The sequence below is a fragment of the Kogia breviceps genome, chromosome 14, assembly GCF_026419965.1.
Source record: "Kogia breviceps isolate mKogBre1 chromosome 14, mKogBre1 haplotype 1, whole genome shotgun sequence".
NCBI lineage: Eukaryota > Metazoa > Chordata > Mammalia > Artiodactyla > Physeteridae > Kogia > Kogia breviceps.
Window position 1 is genome coordinate 78088149 of NC_081323.1, and position 24000 is coordinate 78112148.

A 24000-nucleotide genomic window follows, 5' to 3' on the forward strand; every position below is an offset into this window, starting at 1 on the left:
CCAGACAGTCTCCAGGGCCAAGACCACACCAGTGCCCATCACAACCTCACTCTCTCAACACCGATAGGCTGACCCCTTGGGAATCACCTGACCTCCAAGGGGATTGGAGCATGGCCTGCAAGGGGCTGACATCTGACTCTGCTGCACAAGCCAACGCCATCCCCTGCTCTTCATCCTCCGCATCCCCCACTTTCCTTTCTGCAGCATTTCTTCTATTCTGTCTGGGGGCTCATCGCCCTCACTGAAAAGCCCCTGTCGGGAGGCTAAGGCATCCGTCACCTCCTCTCGGCCTCGAGTTCCAGCCTGCCCTTGACACATGCTTGGCTAGTGCTGCTTTGGGCCAAAAAGCAAACACTCTGCGAGTCTTAATTTGAATTACAACCCCTTACACACCTCTTATTCATTCTTTTCATTAACAGTTGTCTTCAAATATTTGTCTGGGAGAAGAGGAATGTTCTGTGTAGCTCTGGAGGGCGATGTTAGGACCTGTGCATGGAGACTGTAGGAGGCAGTTGTTTCCTCTGTGAAAGGGCAGAGATGTTAGCAATTACAGGGACCAGTGGGATGCTGTCCTGCCAAGGACGGACAGTCTTGTTCTTCGAAGTGACAAGCAGAGGTAGAATGGCTGTCTCTCCACTCCCCAACCCCCCTTATCTTCATCCATGGGCCTTATGCTGGGAGCAGTACCACCAATGCCTTCGCCCAAGTAGGGGTCTGTGGTTCAGCCTTGAATTCCATCTCTCCTTCTACCCCAAACCCACTGGGTGGTTGACCTCCAGGTTCCTTCACCTCATCTCCGAATCTTCTTCCCAGCCTGACTCCTGCCACCCACCATGTCCCCCCTGGAGAAAGGCATCTTCCTCCTCACGGGCTGCCCAGCCTATCCTATTCCTTCTCCACACCGTACCCAGACTGCTCTCTCTAAAACCCAAACCCACATCAGTCCCTTTTTATGTGGATTCTTCAGCTCGTATCTCTCAGCTCCACACCCACCTTCAACACCCTGCTCTGTGATGCTTGGGCTGAGGTTCTGTGAACCATGTGGCCAGCTGGTCCCCATCAGGTTCTGCATGAGGAAAAGGGCCTTGCTCCTTCCCGTGGGTCAACTCCACCCAAGCCGTGGCATTGTGATTTTGTGATACTGTGACTTATAGTAAGAAATATATATTTAGTCTTAGTCCCTGTTTCTGGTACAGAGCTCCTGAAACCCTTGGAATTTCCTGTGATGGTGAGAGTTGGAAGAATAAAGGGTCTTTTTTCATGTTAATGAGGCGGCTTTTGGAGGCACCTGAGGATGTGAGCAGGTTGCCTGGAGAACCAACCATGTGATTAGGGGGTTGGAACTTTCAGTCCCACCCACCTGACCTCCAGGGAGGGGAGAGGGGCTGGAGGTTTAATCCATCACTAATGGCCAGTGATTTAATCAGTCATGCCTATGTAATGAAGCCCTCCATAAAAACGTAAAAAAGACAGAGTTCAGAGAGAGGGTTGCTGAATATGTGGAGATGCTGGGAGAACGATACCCCAGAGAAAGCATGGAGTCTCCCCATCCTTTCCCCATCCCTTGCCCTATGCGTCTCTTCCATCTGGCTGTTCCCGAGTTATAGCCTTTCATAATAAACCAGTAATCCAGTAGGTAGAATGCTTCCCTCTGAGTTCTGTGAGCCACCCTAGCAAACTAAATGAACCCAGGGAGGGGGTTGTCGCAAACTCTGGATTTGCGACCAGCATCTGAAGGGGGTGGGGGGTGTGAGGGCCTCTTGTGGGACTGAGCCCTTAACCTGTGGGACCGGATGGTATTTCCAGGTACAGTGTCAGAATTGAGTTGGGTTGTAGGACACCCAGCTGGTATTGGAGAATTGCTTGGTGGTGGGGAAAGCCCCCAGTTACACAAACAGTGCCCTGTGCCCTGGGCAACAGGTGGGTGAAGACTGGTTTCTCTTGATACTCCCAGGACCAGCCTGACACACCCCTTCAGAGACCCCAGCACCAGCTCCACAGCACTCCCTCCTCTGCATCTCTAGGTTCTCATGAATCCCCTCCTCCCTTTGTCCCCAAGTCCTACAGGTGGTAGCTGTTTTCTTCAATTATCTTTGGGTTCCCTTGAGTCCTTTCTGCTCTTTGAGCCCTCCAGCACCTGTGCAATTAATTCCCTCTATTAAATCCCTGCCTTTGAAATACCTAGTGGGATTCTCATGTCTTCCTGACCAGACCCTGACTGATGCAGCTCCAGAGAACCTTTGGGACAAAGCTATGACTTCTTAGCATGGCACTCTGGGCCTACAGTGACCTGGCCCGAGCCCATGCCTCTATCTCATTTTGGATGCAGTCCAGGCTGCCTGCAAAACTCTGGCCTCACTGTCTTGCTGCACTCAGCTGCAGGCATTGCTCTCTCTGGCTGGTTGCTTTGTGCATGCTCTGTCTGGAATGTTACTCTGTCCCGCAGTGACTTGCTCTGAGCCCCACCTTGACTTGCTCTGAGCCCCACCTTGTTATTGCAGCTCAGTTTCAGTATCTCCTCTTCTAGGAAGCTTTACTGATACTAAATCTTATGTATTTCACAATCAAATAAGATGCCTCTTCTTTGCACCCCTGGCATCCTATATTCCTTTTATTATAACACTTAATGCGCTGCTTTGAAATTGTTGCCTAATGTTTCTGTATCTCCTACGGGAGAGCAGAGGCTCTGTCTTCTCTCCCTCCCCCTTTGTCTCACTCTGAGTCTCTTCCTCACAATATGTGCTTGAGAAATATTTCCATAAGGAAGGAGGGACGAAAGACGGGAGAGAAGGAGAGAGAGAATTCTTGTGTCCTGAGGTGACTTTCTGTGCACTCAGTACCTATTTCTGATCACAAAGTGTGTTGTGGAATATATTCTCTTTTGGCATCAAGGTACGATTAGAATGTAAAGACTTTTTGGTTCTAATCTGGAACTGAATAGCTTCTCTTGTCTGCTTGTTCATTTTCTGGCTGAGATGGACCAGACAGGCTGCCTCTGTTGGCTCCAACACTCAGCTCCTGACCAAGGCTCAGCTCTGGGAAGTGGCGACAGTAAAAATAGCTACTCCAGAGCAGAAGACAACCCACACGTGAGCCGGTGCTGGAAGCAGAGGCAGGGTGAGCCCGGGAAAGAGGTCGCTGGGTCTGGCAACGTGGTACAGCAGCAACATACCTGCTCAGAGCCAGTGCTGCCGTCCTGATGAAAGAGGAGAAACTGACCTCCAGGCCCAAGGAGGCAACCTGGACTGAAACAAAAGGAGGGAGTTTTGGAGAGGCACCACAAAGGACGCATCCCGGCTCCTTTCCTGGGGTAATAGCTACTTCCCCTTCCTGTGCTATCCCAAGGAGACAGTTAACGTTTCCAGCCATGGGCTCTGGCCATTATCATTTCCACTTTGCCCTCCTGTCCGCTTGCCTTCTGCCTTCCGTTGCATTGAAAAATCACTTGCATTATTTTTCATCTGTTCACAGTTAACACTTGAGAGAAGGACTTCTTTCTGCAGTGTCGTGTGGGTGTGTGTGCATGTGTGTGAAATGCCTCTCAAACAACTGCAGTCGGCCTGACTCGCCAAAGGGCTCACTGTTTGGAGAGCAGCTAGGAGGAAGCAAGAGAAGGTTGAGGAAAAATCGTACAAGTATTTACGTGAACGATTTTCTGGCCTGAGCAGGCACCTGATTTTCTGGACAGAGGCCCAGGGGTGTGCGGGGCTCTGCCCGAAGCCACCCAGTGGGTTTGCTGTCCCGGGGGCCAACCCAGGACAGGGACCCAGAACTTCAGACTCCAGATCCAGGGCCCTTGCTTTACAAGGTGATGCCTCGCTTTGATTCACAAAACCAGAATTTATCATTATTCCTGCAGCTCCATGTGGCCGGTTCAATATCCCTTTACCTGGTAAATTATTTAGATAGAAATGTGTTCCTGGGAGGCCACAGGAAGCCACATACACTAGGAGCATCATTTAATTTATTGCTGTCCAGATTCCCAATGGCTGGTGGTTCTGCCGTGGCGATATTTTAATGCCACGTTTCCAGCTCTAGTTTGACATTCTGCTTCGGCCAAGGGAGCAGCTTTTGCGGAGCGCAGTGTGGGGGCATCGCAGGTCCCGCCAGAGAGCGACATCACCACACTGGGCCTGCCATCCCTCTCCAGCCTCCCCCCCGTCCCCGCTGACCTGATCAATACGCTCAACATTGGTTTCAGAGTCAGGATCCCTAGTGCAGAGTGAATACGACCAGGTCCCTGGCACAGCGCAGGGTACTCTGCAGAGGGAAACTCATCTCACCTTTACGACAAGCCAGCAGAGTGAGCGCTCCCCTGGTCACGGGCAGGAGACTCAGATGGAGAAGTCATCACAGCCCCAGATCCACACTTGCACTTGTCTGATTTGGACGTCCCTGCCTTCTCCAGTCGGCCTCCTTTCAAGGTGGTGGGGCCTCATGGTTGAGAGCTGGGGCTGTTCCTTGAACTGATCAGCTAATACCTGTGCCTCAGTTTCCTCATCTGTAAAATGTAGATATCGTGAGGACTACGTGGATTAACAGAGAGGATGTTTGGAGCAATTCATAGTAAGCATTTGATTACGATGCCGCTGCCAGTGAAGCACGGGGCCAGGTACGGATGTCTTGGTGGGGATTGCGCCTAAAGCCACTTCAGTCTCCATCACAAGTGTGCCTGAGGCCTAAAAAGGAAGCCATGAGCCCTTCGTATCCAGAGCCTGGAATCGGGTGTGCCGTTCCGGTATGCATTACGCATGTCATTTAACCCCTTTGAGCCTCCGTTTCTGCATCTGTCAAATGGGGACAATGATCCCAGTCCTGTTTGCTTCACAAGATTGTGAGACAGTGGTGCCCCTGAAAGCTGAACAGCATCCTGTTCTTATTATGTGATAATGAGGATGACAAAGAGGGACAAAGGAACCCATAGGGCGTGGGGTGCAACCTCCACTCCCTCTGGGGGCCCTGGTCCTAAGTGTGGTGTCTGCAGCTGCTCAGCACGCCTGACAACCTCAGCCACAACCGCACAGGGCATCGGAGAAGGTACAGAGTCTTGCCCAACCCTTCCGTTGACCCGAATCAACCCATTCTCCACTTCCCCGATGCTGAGCTGACGATACCTAAGTGTGGGAAGTGATATTGGTTTGCCCTTGGCCAGGAAGGCTCTCATCTCCTCCCATCTCGACCTCCGGGATCTCCTGCTCATCCTCTGAAGCCCACCTCCAATGCTGCTTCCTCAAAGAGGACTCCCTGAGCCTTCCTCAGGCACCACTTCTTCCCTGTGCTCCTTCACGCCAGGCCAACACTTCAGGGATTGGCCAAGAGCCAGGTCCAGGAAAGGCCACCATGCCAGCAAGCCATCGTGGGCCCAGGAAGTGGGTCATCCCTCCCAGGTAGAGGTCAGCAGTGCTGGGCTTGCCTCTTCAGCCTCCCACACACAAGGCCAACTCCTGAGACTTCAGATGGGACACGGAAGTGGGGGTTTACCGGCATTTCTGTGGCAACCATCGACCAAGTCTCTCTTTGTTGCTTTGTCGCAGGTAGAACTTGTCCTCTCAAACTTTCCCCCAACTAAGGCCCGATCCTGGCTATGGACTGATACTCAGTTCTCCTCAGATGAGAGCAAATGGCACCCTCTCTTGTATCATACACGGGGGACCAGGAGCACTGCAGGAGGCCCACAAAAGAGATGTTTCAGTACAAGAAGCAGCCAATGCCACTGCTGAGGAGAAATGATGCACCTAATGTCTAATGCCTAGAAAGAGGGCCAAGGTAAAATGGGTCATATTGTAGCCCAGTGGTATTCAACCCTATCTGCACATGACAATCACCTGGAAGAGCTTAAATATGGCAACAAAAACAACCAATCAAAACAAACCTCTGGGGTGGGACCCAGACACACTGTTTTTTTGTTTGTTTTGTTTTGTTTTATTGAAGTATAGTTGATTTACGATGTTGTGTTAATTTCTGCTGTATAGCACAGTGATTCAGTTATACATATTTATACATTCGTTTTTTAAATATTCTTTTCCATTATGGTTTATCATAGGATTTTGAATATAGTTCTCCGTGCTATACATTAGGACCTTGTTGTTTATCCTTTTTATATATAAAAGCTTCCATCTGCTAACCCCAAACTCCCACTCCATCCCTCCCCCAACTCCCTCCCCCTTGGCAACCACAAGTCTGTTCTCTATGTCTGAGAGTCTGTTTCTGTTTCGTGGATAGGTATGTTTCTGTCATATTTTAGATTCCACATGTAAGTGATATCATATGGTATTGTCTTTCTCTGTCTGACTTACTTCACTTACTGTGATAATCTCTAGGTCCATCCATGTTGCTGCAAATGGCATTATTTCATCCTTTTTTATGACTGAATAATATTCCATTGTATATGTGTACCACATCTTCTTTATCCATTCATCTGTTGATGGACATTTAGGTTGTTTCCATGTCTTGGCTATTGTGAGTAATGCTGCTATGAACATAGGGGTGCATGTATCTTTTTGAATTACAGTTTTGTCTGGATATATGCCCAGGAGTGAAATTGCTGGATCATATGGTAATACTATTTTTAGTTTTCTGAGGCGCCACCATACTGTTTTCCATAGCAGACACATTGTCTTTTAAAGTTCCCGGATGATCTCGATGCACAGTGAGGTGGACCCTCACTCCTGAGTGCTAGAACCACTCTCTCATCTCTCCAAACTGGAGGCAGGAGTACAAGGATTTGTCCTATGGCTGTAGAACATCGGAGGGTCAGCATGCATCCCAGGCAGTGTCTACAGCTGGTCAGAGTGGGTCAGGATGGCTACTTCCACAAGGGTGCATATTGCAAAACCAGGCAATTCAGTGGGAAGATTGAAACACCAGGAAATTGAAAGGGTGCCGGAGCAGAGGTGGGAGAGCAAGGTCCCAGACCAGTCATCACTTTCCCCTATTGGTGAGGCAGGGATAACTAATACACATCCTGCCTTTCTCTCGGGGTGTTTATGGCTCCCAAATGAGGATGCAGATAGAAATATACATTGCAACGTATAAGGCTTTGTACAATGATGAATTATTATGTTGGATTAAAGTTGTCACTGCCCTGCTGGTTTTGTGGACATAAAATACATTCGCCATAAAAACAAACAGTTGTAAGAGAAATTCCTCTTGTTAGACCAATTGTTACCTAGAAACCGGGTCTATGGGCATCATTGGACCCAGCCTACAGACACACTTAAATTGCTCCATTCCAACCCCTTGCGAAGTGAACCACACCAATGCAGCTACTTCATCGAACCCCAAGCAGCCAGTTAAACGAAGGGGAATTTGGTCTTAACCAAAGCCAAGTTGAACTGAAAAGGCAGACCTAACACATTGGTGGGGGGGTCACCTTCTCTACCAACGTTTGCTCGATCAGTGAATCTCTGCCCCATCTACCTTATTTGCCTCTGTCAAGAGCCACCTGTGGAGAAAAGGCGGGGGCAGGGGCCGAGTGAGAGCAGGGCAGGCTGGCAGTCCTGAGCCTCTTAGAACATCAGCATCTGGGAAGCAACGAGCAAAGGGGCCCCTCCGGCCTATTCCCTGGGCTGCACCCAAGGGGAAAATAAAATTTCTAGATAAGCTCAGGCCTCCAAGGGGCGAAGCAGCCTCCTACCCGTTCCCTGGGCAGAACCCAAGGAAGTGGCCCAAACTTGGGACTGCCAGGCCCATTGTGTTGGGGCAGAAGCCGAATCGACCAGAGCTGTGTAACTGGGCAGACTGGCCATGATGGGATCTCAGCAGGTCCCATATTCCGGGTTGCAGCACAAAAGTGTCATGAACACACATATCGAGAGGAGCCTGAAGCAGATGGTCCAAGGGCCCAGAAACTGGGGCACAGTGGAATGTCCCCCACGGACCCAAGGATGGCTGAGGAGTGGGAACGAGAGCTGGTGGCCCCGAGGGGAATGGACGGATGACCAAGGACCAGAGGGACACAAGGATGTCGCAGCCCACACAGATGACAACACCAAGACCCACAGGCCTCCTGCCTGACGCCCCCCTCCCGGCTGACACCTCTGGCTTCTGAGAGCCCTGGCATCTGGACACAACCTCAAGGAAACGGGAAACTCAGACTTGATGGAGGTGATGTCTTCTGCCACTGGGTGGCATGGGAACTTGACATAGAAATTATATTCAGTTATGAGAAAATAAAACGCAGTTTCTTACAGGAGGGATTCGTGGCTGGGATTCGTACCCACTTTGTGGGCAAACTCGGGAAAATGCATTCATCTCCCCCTGCTCCCACCCCCACCCCCCGAGGGGAAACCTGCAGCTCTCTGGCTGGAACGTTGATTTGCTTTACCAGTTGCATCATTTGTCAAGGTGTCACGAGCTCCAGGCCCTGGAAGCAGCTGCAATGCAGTGGAAGGAGGTGGTCAGGGAGTGCTGTGATTCTTCTCAGGCCTTCCTCGGGGGCCAGGGTGGAGAGGCTTTCAACCCGGCCACCTGCTGCCAGGGGTCTGAACTTGACATTCTCCCCCAGCAAAGGGGCTCAGAGCCTCCCACCTGTCGATCCTCCAGGCATGCCCGCGGCGGCAGCTCCAGGCTGCGGCCAAACTGCGTTGCTTCACAATATGAAACAATTTGGGCTGAATCTGGGCAAAGCGTGACAAGGGTGCAGTTTCTCTTGGATGATTTCCTGCTTCTTGTCTGCAGCGCTTCCCTATCTTGGGCTCTCCAGCTGCCCCCTGCTGCCCACAGGCTGCCCTCAGACCCCTCACCTCTGTCCCCTGGGACAGCCAAGTTGACACCCGCAGTCCTGACCTCCCCCATGTGCATATACAGACATGTATACACAAGTGCCTACTTATTGCCTCCCCCATCTGGAGCAGAAGTGAGCACTACGTCTTCACCCCGACCTCCCCAGACAAGGAAATGGCACCGCTCTCAGCTGGCGACTCAGGCCAGAAACCTGGGAGTCAGTCTTGCTGCTTCTCCTACCATCACCAGACCGCTCCCCACTTCCAACCCAATCCTGTCAACTCTTCCTCCAAAATATTCATTCATTCATCCCAATTCCTCCACTTCCTGCTCACTCCTCAGTTACCTCCCAACTTCAAGTCATCAGCATCTCTTCCCTGGACTATTGCAGGAAGTTCCTACCTGGTCTCACTTCTTCTGCTCCTGCGCCTACAATCCCTTCTCACAGAGCAGCTGGTGAAATTGTTTAAAATGTCCATGTGATCCCACCACCATCTTGCTGGAAACCCTCTAATTGTTTTCTGTGGTGTTAGAATAAAATCCACACTCCCAGCATGGCCTGCAGGCCTCCAGGATCTGGCCTCTGGCCTCCTCACAGACCACCCTCTGGCCATTCTGCTCTCCACTCCCTCTGCTCCAGACACCCTGACCCTCTGTCTCTTCCTCAGAAGCACCAAGCCTGCTGCCTCCTCTGGGCCTGGTAAGCTGGTGGCTCCTGTACAAAGAAGATTCTCCCACAGGTCTCTTGGCAGCTTCTTCTCATTGGTCAGGTCTTAGGGCAGGTAGTACCTTCTCAGAGCTTCCTCGACCATTCTGTCTAGAGCAAGCCCCTTCCCTTTTCTTCTCTCTCAGTGATCCCTAGAATAGGACACACTTGCTGGGGTGCCAAAGATGAAACAATGAGATACAAGAAGAAAGTGATAGACTTCCATTTCTATTACTTTTTACTCCATTTTAATTTTTTTATTTTTAAACATTTTTTATGTCTTTAATGTTGTATCTATTTTATTTATTTATTTATTTAATTTATTTATTTTTATTATTTATTTGCGTTGGGTCTTCGTTGCTGCACGCGGGCTTTCTCTAGTTGGGGCGAGCAGGGGCTACTCTTCGTTGCACTGAGCAGGTTTCTCATTGCGGTGGCTTCTCTTGTTGCAGAGCACGGGCTCTAGGCACGCAGGCTTCAGTAGTTGTGGAACGCGGGCTCAGTAGTTGTGGCACATGGGGTTAGTTGCTCTGCGGCATGTGGGATCTTCCCGGACCAGGTCTTGAACCTGTGTCCCCTGCATTCGGAGGTGGATTCTTAACCACTGTGCCACCAGGGAAGCCCTACTCTATTTTTGTAACATTTTTATTTTGTGTATATTTTATAATGCATTAGTACAGTGGCACACGAGTGTTATTTATAAACCACTACATATGTGTCTAAATGTGTGTTTATGACAAGTGTTCAAAAAATTTTGATACGTACAATCAAAAGAGTTGGGGGACTTCCCTGGTGGTCCAGTGGTTAAGACTCCACGTTTCCACTACAGGGGGCACAGGTTCAATCCCTGGTCAGGGAACTAAGATCCCACCTGTGGCGTGGTGTGACCAAAAAGATAAAATAAAAACTTAAAAACAAAAACGAGTTGGAAACTGCTATTCTACTCTAACTCCCTATTTTATTGTCTTCTTGTCACTTAACACTAAACAAATGTTTCTTTTGTTTGTTTGTTTGTTGTTTCTCTCTCTCTTTCCCCTAGAAGGGAAACTCCATCCAAGATCCATCTCTCTTTTTCACGCTGTGTTATCTGTGTAAACCAGCTCTTATAATAAGTTGAGCACATAGTGTGTATTCAATAATATTTGTTGACTGATTGAATGAATGAATAAACAGAGCCTTCCCCAGGACTTAGTAGAAGGACATCCAGGATAGTGGCAAATAATGTCATAATGGGATGCCTGCAGGACAAGACAACGCACAGAAAAACTGGCAAGCTTCCAGATCATTCTCTGCATCCACCTACGGAATCAAAATGCTTTCAAGTAACCAAGATTCCAGGGTCAGGAGAATAGCCAGGAAGTCATTTATATCAGCATGAACTAGTTTAATGTACTATGACTTCCCATGGGCGTTTGCCTCAAAAAAACATCATTTAGATCAGGAGCCAGGGAGTCTAGACCCAGCTCAGCTACAAACTGTTTTTGAGGTCTTGTGTGAGCTCCTGACCACCTCCATGTTCTTACTCATACCCTGAAAGGAGTTGGTTCACAGTGGGGTTGTTGGGTTTTTTTAACCTTATTCTTTGGAAATAATTTCAAAATTTGTAGCCAGGTTGCAAGAAGAGCACAAATATGTATATATACTTTTACTGAGATTTGCCTGTTATGAATATTTCCCCATTTGCTTTATCATGTACTCTCTTTTCACATATATGTGTGTGTGTGTGTACACACACACACACACACACACACACACACACACATTTTTTTCTGAATCATTTCAGAATAAGTTCCATACATTGTACTATATGCTTCTGTATGTATTTCCTGAGAATAAAGGTATTCTCTTACAATCACAGTGCACTTATCAACTTCAGTGAATTTAACACTGAAGACAATACTTTACCATCCAGCGCTGGATGTCTGAAACATATTCAGCAGCAGTATTCCTTCTTCAAGTGCAGTCTTACCTGGAGCCCAATGCACATTGCAGACGGAACCAGAAGGCTTACTTGAAAGAGGTAGCACAAGGGCTGTGTACTCAGCTCCTGCTGCCTCTGTAACAAATTACAGACTTGGTGACTTACAACAACACAGATTTATTATTTTATAGTTCTGGTGGTTAGAAGTCCAAACTCAGTCTCCTAGGGTTAAAGTCGAGGTGTTGCAGGGCTGACCCCTTCGGAGGCCCGAGGGAGAACCCCTTTCCTTGCCTCTTCTACTTCTGGTGGCCGCCTGCATCCCTTGGCTCATGATCTCTTCCTTGAATCACTCGAAGCTCTTGCTTCCTATCCTCCTTGGACCTCCCTGCCTCCCCTTACAAGGACCCCTGGGATTACATTCAGGTTCCCCCCGACCCATATAATCCAGGAGCATCTCTCTATCTCAAGATCCTTAACTTAGTCCCATATGCAAGTCCCCTTTGCCAGGAAGGTAACATTTACAGGTTCCGGAGATTAAGAGGTGGATATTTTTTGGAGGGCCATCATTCAGCCTACCACAGGCCATACAGGAGCAGGTTGTCGACTGCACAAAAGCACCAAAACTCCAGCCTGCTAAATCATTTGTGCCTTTTTGGTTCATTTGGTTCATTTGGTTCGTTTGGAATCATTTGGTTCATTTGCCAAGTCCTGTGCCCTTTCCTTTGCAAAAAGACCCTGTCTGGGCTTCCCTGGTGGCGCAGTGGTTGAGAGTCCGCCTGCCAATGCAGGGGACGCGGGTTCGTGCCCCGGTCCGGGAAGATCCCACGTGCCGTGGAGCGGCTGGGCCCGCGAGCCGTGGCCGCTGAGCCTGCGCGTCCGGAGCCTGTGCTCCGCAACGGGAGAGGCCACAACAGTGAGAGGCCCGTGTACCACAGGAAAAAAAAAAAAAAAAAAAGACCCTGTCTGATGCCAGGCATGTTCCCAGAGGGCTGCACCTGCCCAAAGGGGGCTACTTTTAGTAATTTGTACAAAGACTCCATGTTCAGCTGGTGGCCAAACCCATCACTCCCGTTTTTTTCCCTGGGTCCCCAAAGACTCCTTTTGAGCAACGCTTAAACTTCTAGGATCTGTTTAAAGCCTCAGGACCCCACTGTTAAGACGACTTCTGGTTCGGATGCGCCACGCTTTGATACCACATGAGAATGGGCCCCGGGACACCTGGAGAAGGCAAATGTGGAAGCAGACAGAGGTCAGGAGCCTCTGCGGTTGTCTAGATGAGATGTTGGCGGCCTGGCCCACAGTGCTGGTGGCAGAGGATGAGAAGCACTCCGATTCAGGGTTTATTCCCAAGGTAGTGGTTCTGGGACCGGCGGATGGATGACATGGGGAGTGAACAAAAGAAGGGAGCGAAGGAGCAGCCCTAGGGCTTTTCAGCCTGAGCAAAGGGGGACCTTTCCAGGGCTGGGGAGACTAGGGGAGGGAGGGAATGAGACAGAGTCTGGGTGGGGGAAACAAGGAATCAAGAGTTCTTCTGGACGTGTTAAATTGGAGATGGTGGATATGTAGTGCCAGGCTGTCGGAGAGGCTGGGTGAGTGTAGCTGTAACTAAAACCACTTTCCCCTTTGGCTCCTGCCCTCCAGAGCCAGCCAAGGGCAATCGTGCTTCAGAGACAAGGCTCTGCACCCCCATTTCAATCCTGGGACAGGGGTCACCAGCCCCAGCTTTGGCATCAGTGTGCAGAATGGGATCTCCTCCCTGGAAGATCCTTGACTTGGAGCAAGCCTGATGGATCTAGAAACTGACCCCCCTTACAGAACCATGACCTGACTGCCCTCCTCAGCACCACAGCCATATCACCTGGGCCGTCTCTCAGGCGTACATGTAATCTGGCAATTGTTATTATTCAGAACTTCCTCTGGGCTCGACCGTTACAAGGAAGTGGAGACGGAAAGATGAACTTAACAGTCTCATGGGAGAGACAGACTCTTAAATAAGTGATTTCACATACAGTATAGAGGAAAACATGCTAAGTGGATGTATAAGCAAGATGCAGTGGTAGCATACAAGGAGGAGGATTCATTCTGCCTGGAAAGATCAGGGAAAGTTCAACCAGGAAGTGTTATTTGAGCTGACCTTGAAGGATGGTGAAGTGGGTAAGGGTCTGATCAATGGAACAGCAGAAGAGAGAAACAAGGTTGTGAAAACATGTAGCCCAGGGGTGAACAAGTGGATGGAGCCCAGGATGAGTGACAGATTGCATCCTCCAAAGATGGCTGCACCAATATATATCCCATCCTATACTTGCTCTTCTCACAGTACAACATGGACACTCATCTATCAAGAGACAAGAATCTTCGTTCCCTCTTTTAAACCTGGGTGGTCTTTGGAACTGCCTTGACCAGTAGATTTTGGCAGAAGTAGTACTATGCAGCTTCCAAAGCTAAATCATAAAAGGCATTGAAGCTTCTATAAGGTCTCTTGGATCACTCATTCGAGGGGAAGCCCATGGCCATGCCACAAAGACACTCAGGCAGCCCTGTGGATAGAAACCGAGCCCCCTAGGCAACAGCCAGCACCAACCCACCAGCCTTGTGAGTAAGACACCTTGCAAAGAGATCTTCCAGCCTCGGTCAAGCTTTCAGAAGATTCCAACATCATCTGACTGCAGCTGACCTCTGACTGCAGCATGAGAGACCCCAAGCTGTTTCTGAATTCATGACTCACATAATCCATGAACATGATCAATGCCATTGTTTTAAGCCACTACGTGTTGGAGCAGGTGGCTTTGCAGAAGCACCTGGAAGAATTATAATAACTGGAAGCACCGGGAAGAATTATCGAGAACAGTGCACGTCCTGCTAAAGAGTTTGTTTTAGTCTTTACAAAACTGAGCGCTACTACTATTTTCTGGATGAAGAGTTATGTGATTCAGCCTATACATCTTAGAAAGACCATTTTGACAGCTTGAAAGATGGAATGGAAAGATGAGAGGGGAGAATGGAAAAGAGCAACCAGTGAGGGCAGTGAAGCTGTTGTAAGAATCTAGGGAAGAGATGAAACTTCACGCTAAGCAGAGGGAAGGAAAATGGCCAAGACATTGGGGGTTGGGGGGGTCAGTAGAGTGGTGAATGACTGAGAATGTGGAAAGAAAGGGAAAGTTGGAAGAAGGATGGTGTTGATAGTGGTCCTGAGGGGCTAGCTTGGTAGACCAGAAGGATGGTAATTCATTGATGGGATAGGGTTAGGAGGGTGTGTTCATTTAACAAATGGCATGGCTTCATGTAAAACAAGGCTCACACTTTGGCCTCTTCCTAGAGCTATTAGCCTTGTTTCCTCTTGGCTATTCACCCCTTGTCCGCTGGAGTGTGGCTACCCCACCAAAGTCCTGTGCATCTCCAGGGCCACTTAACTAGATATCCTAGCTTTGGCACACAGCCTCACTGAGCCAGAGTAGGTAGCCCACTTGGGCTGCTTCATCTTTCTCTGTAATCTTTCTTTCGCAAATGCTTCCAACCCTTCAACAAATCCTCTCAGCTCTACCTCCGGAATATAATCACTGCTCTTCTCAGCAGATACGTTTTCCCAAGCCACCATCATATTTTACCTAGAAAACTGTTGCATTCTCCTAACTGGTCTCTCTTTTTCTTGTTTTGTTTTGTATTGTTTTGCTTAATAGAGATCAGATCATGTCACCCCTGTGCTTAAAATCCTCCCCCTGGCTTCCCATTGTGCTTGAAATAAAACCCAAACCCTGCCCCAAGGCCTCTGACGCTGTGTATCTGGCCCCATCTCTCTGACTCTTCTTTGACAGTCTCCTAGTTGACCACTCTGTCTGGCCGCACTCACCCTCTTTCTGGTCTCCAAACGTGCCAAGCTCCCTCCTGCCCCAGAACTTTTGCACATTCTCTTTTCTTCATCCTGAGCCTCCTTCCCAAAGTTGGGATTTGGAAAAGGACCCGATACAAGCTCTCCTCTTCTCAATCTGAACCTGAACAAACAGAGAAATAAGATAAAGAGATAACAAAAGAAGATCAAAATGTCCCTTTTATGACTAACAAAGGCCAGGTGGGAGGCTAGAGCTTCAGGTGAAAACACGAAGACCTGCAGACCCCAGGACCAGCACAGTCTCTCCACTCAGACCCAGCCTCTCCGCACAGACAGGTCTTGCCAAGGTAAGACTGGGAGCATATGGAGGGACAGGGGAGAAGCCCTGCACCCCAGAGCAGCTTGCTCCCCAGATGGAAAAGGAGAGGATAATAGGAGTGGGGGGTGACGAAGAGCTAGGGGTGTCTGGTTGATTCTTCCCAGCTCTACCAATCCGATCAGCCCCTCTACCGGCCCTGGGTGTGGTGAAGAAAGGCAGAGAAAAAGCAGGAGTGGGATGCCACACCAGGAGTGGAGAAAGTGTCTCCCCCAGGAATCAGTGTCTCCGAAGCTTCTCTCATCCTCACTTCTCAGGTCTCAGAGAGGCCTTTGCTTTTCACTCCATAAAGAGATGCTCCCCACCCCCACCCCCAATGCCCACTCGGTCTCTACTCCCATCTTTACTCACTTTAGTTATTTCTTTGCCTCCCGTGGGTGGTCAGCGATCACCACAAGAACATAAGCCCTGTGAGGTCTGTGGCCTGTTGTCTTGTTCACTGCCGCAACCCCAGTGCTTAGGATAGGAGCTGGCACGTAGTAGGTGCTCAACAGTGATTTTTTTTAATGAATTGAAGAGACAAGAGCAGGAATCCCTGAGCCTAAATCCCTTTAGGCGCGGTGGCCTGGAGTCGGGAGCTGGGGTGGTGGTGGTGGGGGGGGGGCCTCCTGGTCCTCTCAGTACCCAGAGGATGTCCTCCCAGAGCTGGGCGCAGCAGCGGTCCCGTGAGAGCGTGCCTGGTGATTGCACGTCTTTACTACCAGTCTGGAAGCGTTAAGCCCCTTCTTAGGAAGCGTGGATACTATTTTAAGAGACAAGAGACAATTTGCAACTGGCTGCCATGACGACAATGTCTCACCTATTTCCTTTGCTCGGAGACTCGGAGCGCTAAAAATGCTGTGCCATGTAATTGGTTTCTTCAGCTTGGGGTCTAAGCTTTCTAGGGTGTATTATGTTCCAAATGAAAAGGAACAGCAAGATAAACCATTGCCCCCTGCTTCCTCTCTCAGAGAAAGCCAGCTCTTCCTGGCTCCTGACAACCCACTGGAGGTGGGAATGATGTAGAAGCCATGGCCCTGGAACACTCTGGAAAAGGCCTCTTCTTTAGGTCTGAGATAGGAAGAGGGGACAGGGTGGGAAGCCGAATGCCTGCAGGGCAGCCGGCCTATCAGGGTCAGCGATGCGGTCTCAGAGTATCTGACGGGTCCCCTGCCCCAACCCAAGGGAGGCTCTCCAGGGTCTCCCCCAGGCTCACTCCGCAGAAGGCGGGCGTCGCCGTGGACGCGACCCCGTTCTCCACGTGCGTGCTGGATATCTGCTCCGTAGAGGAGTGAAGACAGACGTCGCGGGACAGCACGCGCACCCCAACGCCAGGGGTGCAGAGTCTGAAAGGAGCAGGGGAACGAAGGCAGCTCTGGGGCTTTTAGGATCGAGGATGTCAGTGTCTCCTTTTTCATAACAAGGACAGGACGGGGAAAGTCCACCCGCAGCCCCCCGCCAGCATCCAAAGTTCCCAGACACCAGTCCCTCCCGCCTCTCAAATACTGGCTCTCATTTTCAATCTGTGGAGAAGGAGAAAGGCTAAAGAATTCCTTTTCATTTCACTCCATTAATAACTAAGCGGCAGGGCCTGAAATATTTATGGGCCTGAGCACAGAGCCCGCCCTGGGCAGGGCAAGGCAGAGCGTGGTGATTTGTAAGGCTGCTGTCTCGGCCCTCTCAGAAGGGGCAACGAAATGGCTTTGGTGGCCAGGAGGGGCCAGCGATGACCAGGGCAGCCTCCCGGCATGTGCCATCTTCCCCGGGGAGCCTGGGGACAGAGGGCTTCCTCCACCTCCCAAAACATGTGCGTCTTCTGAGAGGTGCGGCCAGTGTCTGCAGCTGACAGAGGTCTCCGCCCTCCGTTTGCCCTTCTGCTTTGTAACACAGAGGCGGGACCAAGGAGACCTCCCACCTTATGTAGAAATGAACTCAAAATGGCTCACGGATCTAAATATAAAATGGAAAACTTTTAGACACAAGAGAGAATTTGCATGATCTGGGGTTGGAGAATGAGTTCTTAGACATGACAACCGAAAGTCTGATCCACATAAGAAAAAAAGTGTTAAATTGGAAACACATCAAAATTTAAAATTTTGGCTCTGCAAAAGACATGGTTGAGAGAATTCAATGACAAGCTACAGACTGGAATACAACATCCGCACCTGCCCTCGTAGCCAATGGTAGCCATGTAAATACAATCCTAGCCAATGCAATACAAAGCCAGAGGGGCTCTGGAGAAGATTCCTCCTCTGTGAGAGAAAGGTGGAAGTTCCTGAGAATATTCTTTCTTTTAGCACCTTGGCTACCCCCCGCCCCCATTATTTCCTGCCTTTGGTAAGCGATGCTCAGAACTGCAGCTACCATCATGCAGTCAGGAAAATCTATATGCGTCACAGAGATTCAGATTCAACACCCTGACCTGTTTGAGATGATAAGCTGGCACCACAACTGCCTCCTTCCAGACTTTTGTTGTGTGAGATCATTTCAACTGCCTTTGTTCTTGAATCGCTATTAGTCCAATCCTCTGTTACTTTGGGGTGAGGGTGTCCTAACTGATACAGAAGCAGGGTTACTCCTTTCTTTGGCCCCTCCTCATAAGCTGCACCAGATGAGAATTCAGGGCGCCTGGGAAGGCTAGCATGTCCTCTGCTGGGCGCTCCAGGAGTGAGCACGGGGTACCTTGGGGGGTGCTACTGTTCACTCCCAGCCTTTCTGTGCTGTGTGAGTGCAATCCCGAGCAGGCTGTAGGTTTGCATCTTTGCAACCCCTGTCGCGATAGAGCTCAACCCCGCCTAAGCTGAGCAAAAATAGAGCTTTTTTGGAACGATACCAGGGCAGCACAGACCATGAAAGGATGTGCACAGAGACAAGTTCTCAGCAAACACAGGAAGCAGAGCTCTGGGAACCTCAGCAGCGGGAACCCGCGGACCTTCTCTCTAGGATGCTGCCATAAAATGACTCCTACTACCTCTTTCCATCACTTTGTGTCTCGGTTCGAGTTTCAGACCCCCGGGAGAGAGAATCCAGTGGCTGAAACTTGGCCCGGTACTCACCTCTTAGAAAATTCAGTGTGGCCAGTAGCTGAGAGGGTTTATTGGTCAAGCCTCACTCACAGCCTACTGCTGTAATCAGGGATGGACCCCAAGACCCCAAGGAGTGGGGTCTGCCTTTAGGAAAGCATGGAGGAAGACATGCTGGCAAAGCTGCAGTAACATTGCCTTCTTAAAACGGTGGTCATGGCTGTGACTCTAGGACCACTTGACTGTATCCTCATTAGCCCACGGAAGAGCCTGGACCCAAAGGGCTGGACTTTGTCCTCACATCTTATCCCTGCTCCAAATGGAGGCAACCCATTGGCATCAGATGGACCTGCAATGGGAAAACCATTGGGGGGTTCAACAGGGGACCGCATGGTCTAAGGTGGACTTTGAAATCACCCTGGCTTCTGTGCAGGAATGGATAGTCACAAGGAGGTCCAGGGAGACCAGCTGGGACATGGACAGAGGAGCAGGGAAGAGAGGAAGATGGTAGTGCGTTTGCAGAGAAGGGATGGCTTCCATTTCTGATGGGTGGTCAGGGTGAGGAAGAGAAAGGAAACTGAGTTCTGGCGTGAGCACCTGGGAAGATAAATATTGCCATCCGTGGGGAAGAGTAAGCTGCGGACAGAGGTGGTGAGTTTGGGTGAATGCTAAGATCGCCACTTCACACATACTAGATTAAGAGGCCTGTCCCAGGTGACGTCCAGTGGAAAGCCCAGAGCTCTGGGTCCAGCCCAGAAATGTCTATTTGGGAGTTAACGGTACTTAGCCCAGGGGAAGGATGTAATCACTGGGGAGAGAGACGAGGACAGGAGGACAAGAGCACCCGGTGTGAGCACGGAGGGCTCCGTTCCTGCAGGAGAAGCTGTCAGCCGGGTCCGGGGGGGAGCTGCCCCGGAGGGAGAAGGGAGACGAGAGTGTGGGGTGCTGGCAGCCAGGAGGAGGTCACCTTCATTTACACCAATTCTGCTGTGATTTCAGGGGTCCCTGGGGGTTTGATACTACGCTTCTCCATGCAAAACTCCTATGCAGCCGTTGGCAACCCACATCAGCCCCCTCTGGAGAACAAACACCCCGCTTGCACCTCCTGCTGGCTTCTTCCCATCCACCCAGCATCTCAGTGGGGAGGGAATAAAACCTCAGGAGGCCACTGAAGAAAGAGGCCCCAACCTTCCCAGCCTATACCTACCCTATCCGCTTCGCTCCAAGGACTCGTTATAATCTTTTTAGCAACCGAGCAAAGAAAGAAGAATTTGAGGCTCGACTGTTGAGCTGGTTTTGCAATTACCTCCCCTCCTGGAGCTCCCCTCCGCTCCCCTCCACTCCCCTCCGTGCTCAGGGAAACTCAAGCTATAGGTCCAACAGCACAGCGGGGCCTCCTGACTGCACTGAGCATGCGCATGACATGACACCGGCCCGGCGGCTGTGCCGCCCTAAGAAGAGAAAGTCCAGATGGTCTTTGGCTCAAGGAATACTCTGATCTCAGCAGCCAAACTGCTTAGGGCATTTAACAGGAAATTGCGGCCAGTAATCACATTTTGTCTTGGCTGGCCCTCAGAGTTTTTCTGGTAGCTTAATTTTAAAATGGAAGATTAAAAAGTGCTTTAGCATTCGAGAAACCAAGAAGAGGGAGCCTATTTCCTTTCTGTCTATGACATTCGGTAGCTGAACTGGACCTCCGGAGGATACAGAGCCCGTGGCTTTTGGAAGAAGTAACTCTTGCGAAAACTCCAGTTGTCGCGGGAGTCCTCGACCTTCCCACGGGGGCGGAGGAGAAAGGTCGAGCCAGGGCCAGTGCCACCGATGACTCAGGACTACGGAGAAAGCCCTAGTGGGCTGGTGGCCAGTCCTCTTTGCAGAAGTCTTTGTCACTTCTGCCGTAGGAAACTGTCAGCAGAGGCCAGGCTGGCACTAGCGATGCTTTCTCTGCGCTTGTCAGCCCAGCCTCACTCTGAAAATACAAGTGCCTAGAAAGTGTGGCCTTTCAGAACCAGAAGGTACAAAGTTCCAAGCCCCACCTTCTCATGAGCCAGAGGCCCAGAGAAGGTCCGTGATTTTCCCTGGGGCACAGAGAAAGGTAAAGGGTGATGCTAGAGTGCATGTCAGGGTCTGGAGGCCGGAGCCATCCCCAGGTCTCCCTGGCTCTCCGGGCTGACTGATGAGGCTGGTGTAAGTAAACACCACCAAGCAGCCGCTCTCTGCAGTAGCCCTGCCGCTCTCTGTTCGCCTCAAACTTGCCCGACAAATGCACCAAATTCCCTAAGCTCAAATGCAAGCAGACGAAAACGTTGGAGCCCTTGTAAGAACAGACACTGGCTGCCAGAGGAGGAGGGTGGGAGTGGGTACCATTGCCCCCATAAGGGCCAGAGCCCATCTGTCATTCGGTGCCATCACAGAAAAGCAGACGTCCTGTTTCATCTCTTTGAAGCTGGAGGTATGATAAATACCAATATATTTTGAAGAAAATCCTGCACATCAGTTTGCTTTGGTAAAAAAATAACTTTGGTTACAACAGAACACCTTTGTCAGGAAGGGAACACTTTTCCATCTTGCAGTTTTTCTATAGTGTGTAATAGGCACTGTACATTCACTCACTCATTCATCAAACACTTTCGAGCCCTGACTGAATGTCAGGTGTGAGGGATGCAGAAATAAAGGTGTCTTCTGTCATTCATGATGGGGGAGGGGAATAGCCAGGGTGTGAGCTGGAGAGTGGAGGTTGGCTATGACAATTCTGATGACAAGAAGCACACTTAAAACATAAAGACACAGAAGATCCAAAAAGATAACATCAGGGCTGCCCTGGTGGCGCAGTGGTTGAGAGTCCACCTGCCGATGCAGGGGACACGGGTTCGTGCCCCGGTCCGGGAGGATCCCACATGCCACGGAGCAGCTAGGCCCATGAGCCGTGGCCACTGAGCCTGCGCGTCCGGAGCCTGCGCTCCGCAACGGGAGAGGCCACAACAGTGAGAGGCCCGCGCACCGCAAAAAAAAAAAAAAAGATATTATCAGACAAATGCTAACCAAAGGAAAGCTAAAGTAGCCATACTAATATTTAAAACAAGATTTAAAGCAAAATACATTAATAGAAATGAAAGTGTTATTACATCATGACAAATGGATCAGTTCACCAAAGAGATATGGTAACTTTAATTTTAAACTTGTATGTTCCTAATAACCTCAAAATACTTCAGGAAATAAAAAGCTCTTAAAAGGAGAAATTGACTTATCTACCCTAGGGGAATATTTTAACACAATTCTGTCAGTCTTTGATAAAACATCAGTAATACATAGAAAATGTGAACAAGTTTAAAGTATTGACAAGATTAACACATTTCTTACCAACCAGACTGCCAACAAATCTTTAACTAGAACAATAGCAAGTTCTGGTAATGGTGAACAGTGGTGGTGAATTATTTACTTTAGGGGGGAGTGTAAATCGCTACAACCACTTTGGAAAACAGCCGGGCGTTAGTTAGGAGGCTGAGTGTGCATGTCCTCTGGATGACCCAGAAGTGCCACTCCTAGATAGACACACCTTAGAGGCACTTCCATACACGTGCATCAGGAGACGTGTGTAAGAGAGTTCATAGCAGCACTATTCATAGCAGCCAAGATTTTGAAGCAAACCAAACGTCCATCAGCCATAAAATGGATAAACCATGGGGCTTCCCTGGAGGTCCAGGGGTCAAGACTCCACGCTTCCACTGCAGGGGGCGTGGGTTCGATCCCTGGTCGAGGAACTAAGATCCCACGTGCCATGAAGCATGGCAAAAAAAAAAAAAAAAAAAAAAAAAAGGATAAACAATGGAGTAGCAATGTTCTACAACACCAAAATGAGAGAACTGCCCTCTCTTTCTTAGAGTACACAAGCCAATCTCAAAAATAAAACGTCAAAGAAGCAAATGTCAGATATAAAATTCAAAAATAGCTAAAGCTTAAGCAATATATTGTTTAATAGCTAAATGGCTAAACTATAAAGAAAACCAAGGGAATGATTAACACAAATGTAGAATCATGGTTGCCTCTAGAAAAAAAGGGGTAGGGATGAGAGGTGTTATTAGAGAAGGCAATAATAATAAAAAAATTTTTAACATAAAATAGAAACTAACTTTCTTTCTCTGGAAGAGCAGATATTCATAGCTGGGGCTTCTAAGGTGCTGTTAATGTTCTAGTTCTTAACCTTGGTGAAGCATATGTACACTTAAGGGATACTTTTATACACTTGCATCAGGCAATGTCTATAAGAAAGCTAGCAGCATTGTTTATAATGCATGGGTGCTGGTTTTGTGAAGATTCTTTAAACTGTATGCATACCTTTCATACATACTCTTTTATATATGATATTGTTTTTCAAAAAAGGAGGGAAGGAGATACACCATTTTGAGAGTGGTCTCTGGGTGAGTGAAAAGCGTATGGGTGATTGTATTTTCATCATTATACTTTTGTGCATTTTTGGAATCTTCTATGATAAGCATGTATCACTTTTATCATGAGAAAAGAAAAAAAAAACTTTGAGAAGTTATGAAAGAAAGCATAAAAGAGATCTGGGTTTGACCACATGAAAATATAAAACTTTCCCATGTCTACAACGGAATAAAATCAAAAGGTAAATACAACAGTGAAAATAATTTACTCTATATGGAACTCTTACCGATCAATCGGAAAAAGCTACGTGGATTAAAAAAAAAAAACATAAGCCAAGAATTCATATAAAAGGAAATATAATTGTCTAAAACCATATGGGATGGACTTCCCTGGTGGTGCAGTGGTTAAGAATCTGCCTGCCAATGCAGGGGACATGAGTTCAAGCACTGGTCTGGGAAGATCCTACATGCCACGGAGCAACTAAGCCCGTGAGCCACAGCTGCTGAGCCTGCGCGCCACAACTACTGAAGCCCATGCGCCTGGAGCCCGTGCTCCACGACTAGAGAAGCCACTGCAATGAGAAGCCCACGCACCGCACCAAAGAGCAGCCCCTGCTCGCCACAACTAGAGAAAGCTCACACGCAGCAATGAAGACCCAATACAGCCAAAAATAAATAATTTTTTTAAATTAAACGTTTTAAAAAAATATATGGGAAAATATTCAACCTCAGTTAGTAATCCCTCCAAAGACGTACAATAAACCTCAAGAGAGGCAAGAAGATATAGTGGAACCGTCACAGGCCTTCACAACTAGATAACCTGGGTTTGAACTCTCGCTCTGCCAAGTTACTAGCTGTTTATCCTTTGACAGTTATTCTTAAGCTTTCTGAATCTCTGCTCATGTATAACATAAAGGAAATAATTAATACCTTGCAGCGTTGTTCCAAGAATTAGAAATAGTGCATTTAATAATGCACAGGGCTTGGCATGTACAGATGTCTAACGAATGGGTTTCCTTCTTCAAACAACAGGGGGATGGAGAGAGGATGGAGCCAGCAC